The 7880-nt window shown below is 39.2% G+C and overlaps 1 long non-coding RNA gene across 1 annotated transcript in view; it reads left to right on the forward strand.

Annotated features, from left to right (window-relative positions):
* The window catches only part of LOC109588778 (uncharacterized), a 10664-nt gene extending 4021 nt beyond the window's left edge, over nt 1-6643 (forward strand). The window contains exons 2-3 of the long non-coding RNA XR_002188354.1: nt 996-999; nt 6622-6643. This is a non-coding gene — a long non-coding RNA (uncharacterized LOC109588778). The remainder of the gene's footprint in view (nt 1-995; nt 1000-6621) is intronic.
* Nucleotides 6644-7880: the final 1237 nt, after the last annotated feature.

Here is a 7880-nt window from a genome sequence, read left to right on the forward strand (position 1 = left end):
AGTACTTGTTCCTCAATCCCTGTCACTCCTGCCGTCTCCTTGTCTTCAGGCTCCTAAGGATTACTCACTTCCATCTCCATGTCTCCTGGTGAGTCATCACTCATAACAGTCAACCCACTTAACTCAAGCTCTCCATTAATTTGTAGATCACCACCGTTATCAATGTCCTCATTATCACTGCTGCTATCATTTTCCATCACTTCGTCTATTGTTTTTTTTATAATAATAATGTTTAATGTTTATTGCTAGAATATTACTGTCATTGTTGTATTGTTATCATAATTAACAATGTTATTTTAGGTAAGTAGTATGGATTGTAGTGCTAACTAGGTGTTAAGTATGTAAGTATTCATTGTGTGGTTAATGTAATTCATAGCTTGTGCAATGTTGTGTACCTCACTCCTCGTCGTCGAAATAGTCATGGAGCATCTCAAGCAGCACTCCGCTTGTGATGCTTGACCTATGACCTTCCTCATTCAACAAGAGAGCAATTTGCCTTGCTTCTTCCATCAAGAAACAGTACCCGCTCTTAATTTGCTTGAAAACATGGTAAGTTGCTAGGATACCGATCGTCACCATGACGCCCCATTTACCTCCGTTTCATGGGCTGTGTGACGTGCTCCGTGCACAGTAATGGCTAGAGGATCTAGTACCTTCTTTCTCAGGAACTACAAGGAGTATAGCAGCGTCTTTGGCATCAAATGATAGCTTATTGTCTCTATAATCAGTTTGTGCAAAAAGCTATTTTTCGACCAACAACGCGCATGTTGACTTATTATCACTATACTGATAAATTTAATAATGCGCCAAATGGTACCTTTTGTCAATTATGGTCACAAATTTGCCCATGTTGCAGAGGGTCACTTGGATAGTGAACCTAAAATTTAAAAAAACTAGGAATAATACAAGTTGAGAACAAAATGAAAATGCATAACATTCCGTAAGTAATTAATTTGTAAATGTAGGACAGTACCTGCTGGGCGTAATCGAAACAGAATTGTGTTTCAGGAATTGCTGACACAGGCCTCTCCACTGACTCCTTCACCCTCTGCAAAACAGATTGGTAGTACTCCCTCTCTCTTTTAGCATGGTCAATGTGCTCCCTTGCTTTCTGAATCACCTGTTTATTTTAAAGGTACAGTAGTTATTTTCAATTATTTTTTAAGAAATGTTTAGCCTGAGATTGGTTTTCAAGTGAGGTATTGGCGTTCTGCAAAACAAGCCTGCTGATCTTCTGGCACATCCAGCAGAGGTCAGTCAATGTTTTTATTACAACGATGCGAGGGACATACAGCTTTCAAGTCAGTTTGAATTCTGACTCACAAAGAATACGCCCCACGTACGATGACTTGTATGCCTCATAAATCGACCGTTTTGACATACTGGATGGCAATGGAATTGTTTTATCATCCCCCTCTCCTGGGATTCTTCCAGGCAGCAAAATTCCATTCTCCTGCGTAAACCTTTTGCAAAAGAATAGTTTTGTTCTCTCAGTATCCTCATCCAACAAGGCATGGTGGGGAAGTCTGCCCATGTTTACATGCACTCTAACAATTCAATAAAATGATCAGTAAGCATTGTTTGTACACTCATAGTACACACCTTGGTTTCCAGTCCTCTGTAGTGAGATGCCTTTTTAATGCTTTCAATCTCCCGTGCTTAATGCCATGTATAAACATAAATGGCTTCACACACACCTAAATTAATAATAAAAATTATGTTTATTGTTATTTTTGTTTTCTCCTTATTTCTTTTTTAGCACAATAATAATGATATAATAATAATAATAATAGTATGAATAATAATAAGTTGTAATAATAACATTTATTTTTTTATGTTTGTACCTTTTTCATGTTATGAAATTAGACCGTTTGCTGCTGGATCCTTGCCCTTGTGCTTTTCTTATTGGCTGATGTCCTGTCACTTCTGTCTATAGTGGCCATTAACTGAGCCATTACCACCTGGTCAAGCTGCTCCTTTGTCAATTCCTCCATGTCTCACCTAATTCTCCTAAGATAATCCTCCTCAAACTGCAAATAACATTTATTACCACAGCAAACTTCCCTGTAAAATTTATCAAAACTCTCTCTCACATCAACTTCCCTTTCCTCTATTGCAAAGGTAAAACCGTGTGTCATTAATCGATTATAAAATATTGTTATTCATGATAAAAAATACAAGTTATCGCGAGCCTATATCGCTCTATCGCTTACATCGCATATCCTTAAACAATTGAAATGCATAAGCCTCTATGTTCCTACAGCGCGATATACATAACTTGTAATATGGTGCGTGGGTGGATCAAAGGCGCTGCCAGTGCTACAACTTCCAATAACCGCTTGGTAGAAAAATGTAGCACTGTTTGGAATATATAGTACTGCACATTTTAATATGTATGGGCTTTCCTGTTAACCACAAGCTTTGATAGAGGCAAATAAAAGCCTCAGCTACACACACTAGACATGTAACAATAATAATAGTGATAAATGAGATATGATTGTCTTGCACTGGCCACCTGTGCAACTTTTGAAATTTCATTTAATGTGCCCACGCACCACTACAAACCAATCAAAGCACTATTAATTTGTAGACCACGGAAAATATTGCACTTAGGACGGTCTCTACGAAATAGTATCACTCAGCTTTGCCTCGTGCTACATTTTCCTCTCAACCGCCCCTCGTGCAATAATATCCGTAACCTACTCTCAACAGTGCTTTAATTGATACTTATCATTAGAAGTAAAGAAATACTATGGCCATAATTAATGAAATAATCATAACAAGAATTATAGCCTTTGATCAAACTCTATAACACCATGAAATCTCACAATATTCTCTCCTACTATGTACTCAATTGCTAGGAGTATGGCAACATGAAACCTGTGCAGCTAGAAACTGGTGCGTCATCCAGTGTGAAAGCACCACTGATCAAGGAGCTACAACAAAACATAATGTTACAAAGGTGATTATTGTTAGCAATTTCATTAAGTTACCAGGAATTGAATCAGATGATAGCCTTAGTCATTTACCATACTATAAAAGTAATACATTACACCTTATTGTGGAATCATTGAATCATTAGCAACTGTAAAAACTTTAGAGCGAAGTGAAAAAGAAACATCATCAACAGCAAACAATGTAAACACACAGGCTATATATGCTATATCAAAAATGTACATGTATACGCATGGTATAACTTATGTTTGTCACAAACAAACATTACAAGCCACTAACAAATTACAAGTTCTGACAAAGTGGTACGTCCCATTCACCTTTTATATCTGTTTCCAAGTCTGACCATATTCCTTAACACTACAATGCTGTCCTTGCGTTAAAATACGTATCCATGTAAATTATGAATGTTAAATTATATAAGTAGTAACAAATTAACTGTAGCATACATGCTTTAAGCAACAGTTAATACACATAATTTGACATGAATAGCTTCACAATCCATATTAAGCTCTGATTTAGACATGCACCATTCAATTTGCTGACTCATGCCATCCTGAATTGACTTTTGTATGAAAGCAGCATTGTGAAAATACATATTAATAGACCACATGAATATATTCCAATGTGCAAATAATTATTTTTGTATTGTTATTGAGAACATGCATGCACACAACAAAAGATGCATTGGCAAGCATTCATTTACATTGAATAAAGAAAGTACTTACTGTGGCCATGATTAATAATATAATTATCAAACAAATATACAATATGTAACCAAGAGTCATAACCTATAACATAATACATAAGACATCTCACCATACTCTCCATTTTACTACACATACTATTGCTAAGACTGCAATAATATAAAACCTATACAGATGTAAGGCAAGCATTCATTTACATTGAATAAAGAAAGTACTTACTGTGGCCATGATTAATAATATAATAATCAAACAAATATACAACATGTAACCAAGTGTCATAACCTATAACATAATACATAAGATATCTCACCATACTCTCCATTTTACTACACATACTATTACTAAGACTGCAATAATATAAAACCTATACAGATGTAAATTGAAACCTCCTACCGCGTAATACAACTAGTGATCAAGGAGCTGCAACGAAACATTAACTTACATTTAATAAAGCAATAAATTAAATCCAGATTTGCCTTTACTTATACAGCACATTCCAATATCGAGCAAAGTATTGCTGAAACATCAAATCATTTCCAGCTTTAATTACAATAGAAACATATCAAAAGCAAGCAATGTAAAGTCACAGGCTAATAACAACAATAGTGCAAACAATAATGGTGAACAAACTTTATTGCCAATCACATCAGCTTTTATATTCCTTGTAACTTCATTATACATACTATAAATCAAACTATAAAAGGAATAAATTGCATGCATATCACACTAAAAATGCAGGAAATGCACCAATAATCCACTACATGTACAATGCACTGCGATAAACATGTACATGTATATGCAGGATATACCTTGTGTTTGTCACAAACATCCATTACAGACCAAGTCTAACAAGGTACAGGTGGTCACAAAGAGGATTGTCCCCTTCACCTATTGAGTATCATTTGAAGTCAGACCTCACTCGTCAACACCATATTAACTTTGGTCGAGACTAACAAGTGCCACATAACTGCTGGTAAGGGAAGGAGGGAACCCGGTACATACTATGCAAGGATAAAGGCTGACTAACTAATACGATGCCTTATTATTATGAGTATCACAATACGATTATTTTATTAAATTTTAACTAAATTATTAATTTCTGCGAAAAATATTCTATAGCTATTATCATGCTTTATCATTATAACTACCATTACTTATAAGCAGCAGGGAGGAAACCCTTCCCCTCCACTAGGTACACCTAGAGGTAAAGACAGAAAACAGATGGGGGATTACAATGAATCTAACACCAATAAATCATGGGTGAACAATGACTGTGGTTGGACCACCCAAGAAACCTGCCCAAAACCCAACAGGGTGACATCTGTCACACTCGAAGGTGAAAAGAATAGAGCACCATTACAAAACATTTATAGAGGCAGGAGGGAGGGAGGGAGGACAAGAACCTCTGCCGACTTGTCAGCTTGATACAGCAATACTACACATGCGTGGCTCCTTCCCCATTAACCTCATTTTAACAGAGTTTAAAACTATTAAGTACCACATAACTACTGGTATGGGAAAGAGGGAACTTGGTACGCGTTATGCAAGGCTACAGTTTGACTCACTAATACTATGCCTTATTATGATTATCACAATACTATTATTTTATTAAATTGTAACTGAATTATCAATTTCTGTGGAATATTCTATAACTATCATGTTTTATCATTATAACTACCATTACTAATAAGCAGCAGAGAGAGAGGACCCCTTCCTCTCCCCCTAGGTACACCTAGAGGTGAAGACACATAAAAGATGGATTATAACGAGAACCACCCCAATTAATAATACGTTAAAATTGATGGGTGGTTCAACCACCGAAGGGACCTACCCAAAACCCAGAAGTGGGACATTGAATCAGCATCATTTAACACAAAACAGCTAAAGTAAGTCCCAGTTTACCCACTTATTCTCTTACCCATGCCTTAGCCCACACACAACCCAGTCCACTCTGGTCTGAGATGCAAAAAATGAGCCTATGGTGGCCGGCTCAGATCTCGGGATTCTGAGATAGATCTGATATGCATTGCTCGACCACCGACCTAGTGACTAGATGGTAGAGTCTTCCACACCACCCGGAGCAGCTGTAGTAGCCACCCCAAATCAAAAACTTTGCCCAGAGTAGGTAGACTGTCCAGTCCACAAACAAAAGCTTCCAAACGGCAGCCGCAAACAAATTTTGTCAATGGGGAATCATAAGGTCTGGAAAGGACAGATGACACCATACCTAGTGCAGAAGGCATTAAAATAACAAATAGCTGACTTATACGTTCCCTGAGTTAAGGAGGCAATTCCCAGGATACACTAATGCTGAACAGCTCCATCAAGCTTCTAGATGGCCAGTCCAGATTGGGATTGTACACGAGGTCCTGAGCAATAAGTGGAAGGGGTGACGGATGTGGCATCATCTCGGGTAACTGTGAGGATAACCTGTTACAAGAGAGGTCATCAGCCAGTACATCATCCCTCCCTGCAATATAAGTGGCTGAGATCTGTAGCTGCAGAATGTCCTAAAACATAAATAAGGAACGCTATAATTACATGAGGTGTGGATGTCACACATCCTTAGACTTCACAACTGCTACCACCGCCTGGTTGTTGCAGCAAAAGCGAATGTGTCCCCAAATAAAGAAGGGGTCCCAGGTTATCACACCCAGGATTATTGGAATTAGTTCCTTCACAGTGATTTGTGTGAGATACATTAAATTGGGCCAGTGGAGCTGGAACCACCAGGGGCTAGTGTACGCCCAACAGCCTAATGAACCAGAGGCATTTGAAGTGATTGTCAGTCTCCCAATGGGGTTGGAGGAATATGACCCCATTCCAGTTGGGTAGCAGGAACTGCAAGTCTGCCGTAAAGCCCTGGTTCAGCCTAATGTGATGCCAGACCACCCCTAAAGTGGTCCGAAATCCGGTGTAAGAAGGCCTTACCTGGCGGAATGACCTTCATCGCACTCTAAAGATTGTTAAACAGGGACTCCAACTCATACCGCCAGTACCACTCCCTGCCAGCCCACTCCGCCAAGGTATCATCAATCTTCTCAACCTTCTCCTGTGGAAGGAGGAGCTGTCCTTTGTCAGAGTCCATCTCAAAACTGGAAAAGATGAGACAGGTAGAGGGGTCGGCACATTTCTCCTCAGCTAAGGGCACACCGAGACGGGCTGCAAACGTTCATTATCCCCAGATTGGTAGGACACTGGTCAGATCCTGGGGGGTAACCATGATAAAATCATTCAGGTAATGGTTGAAAAAGGAGATGCCAGCAGCACCAGTCCATAGTATGGGCAACTACATTGAAGATTTTTGGTGCTGAGCAGAGTTCGAAGTGAAGGGCACAGTGTACCAGGAGGGACCCGTGCCATCTGCAGCCTAACAGGTGTCTATCCTGAGGGTGAACAACCAGGAGCCAATAAGCTGACTTAATGTCAATCTTAGGCATCAAAGCTCCTCGCCCGAAAGAAGCTACCACCGGCAAGATGTGGTCAACAGAGGTATAGCACATGGAGCATATTTGGACTTGAACCCATCATTCCCTGATTGCCCCTCCGGAAAAGAAAGGTCAGTGGTCATGCTCCACCTTCCCACTGTGTGACTTTTCGGGACCACACCAATATGGCTAACCTGGACCCTAGTCCCATTCGAATGCACCAATGATGCCAGCAAGACTAGTCAACAGTCCAGTAAGTCCTTGTCCAGGGACTCTGTACTACATTCGGGTGCTCATAAGCAAGGGGAATGTTCCTGACTGCTGGCTGAAGGGTACATGCTCGGTTGAACTGAATCCTGAAGCCGTCACTAATCCCATCAAGCACATACAGTAGGCCAGGTTTTGATTGCGTATTTAATAGTTTGCGGATTTGAAAAAATAACTAGTTTGCATTTCCAACAATTGCGAGATGGTAGCCAAGCTAGCCATACTCACAAGTTAACTGATTGTCTTGTTTCTCTTTGCTATCTAAAGCTACTGCCAAGGTTGATTAACTTCCTTCAAGATGTTAAGAGGCATTGTGGCTTGACTAGATAAGGTAATTTGGGCTGAAAATAGCACAGGATACCACTCATGATGTTGTAAATGAAACACTTGTAAAGAAAATGATTGATAAGCGTGGCGCTTATTAATTATTATTGGCGTGGCGTTCATCACTAAATTATGATTTACTATTCTTTTCATTGTGAGATATATTCCAGACTCACAATTGGCAATTGAAACAACCACACCA

The sequence above is a fragment of the Amphimedon queenslandica genome, unplaced genomic scaffold, assembly GCF_000090795.2.
Source record: "Amphimedon queenslandica unplaced genomic scaffold, v1.1 AMPQUscaffold_11866, whole genome shotgun sequence".
NCBI lineage: Eukaryota > Metazoa > Porifera > Demospongiae > Haplosclerida > Niphatidae > Amphimedon > Amphimedon queenslandica.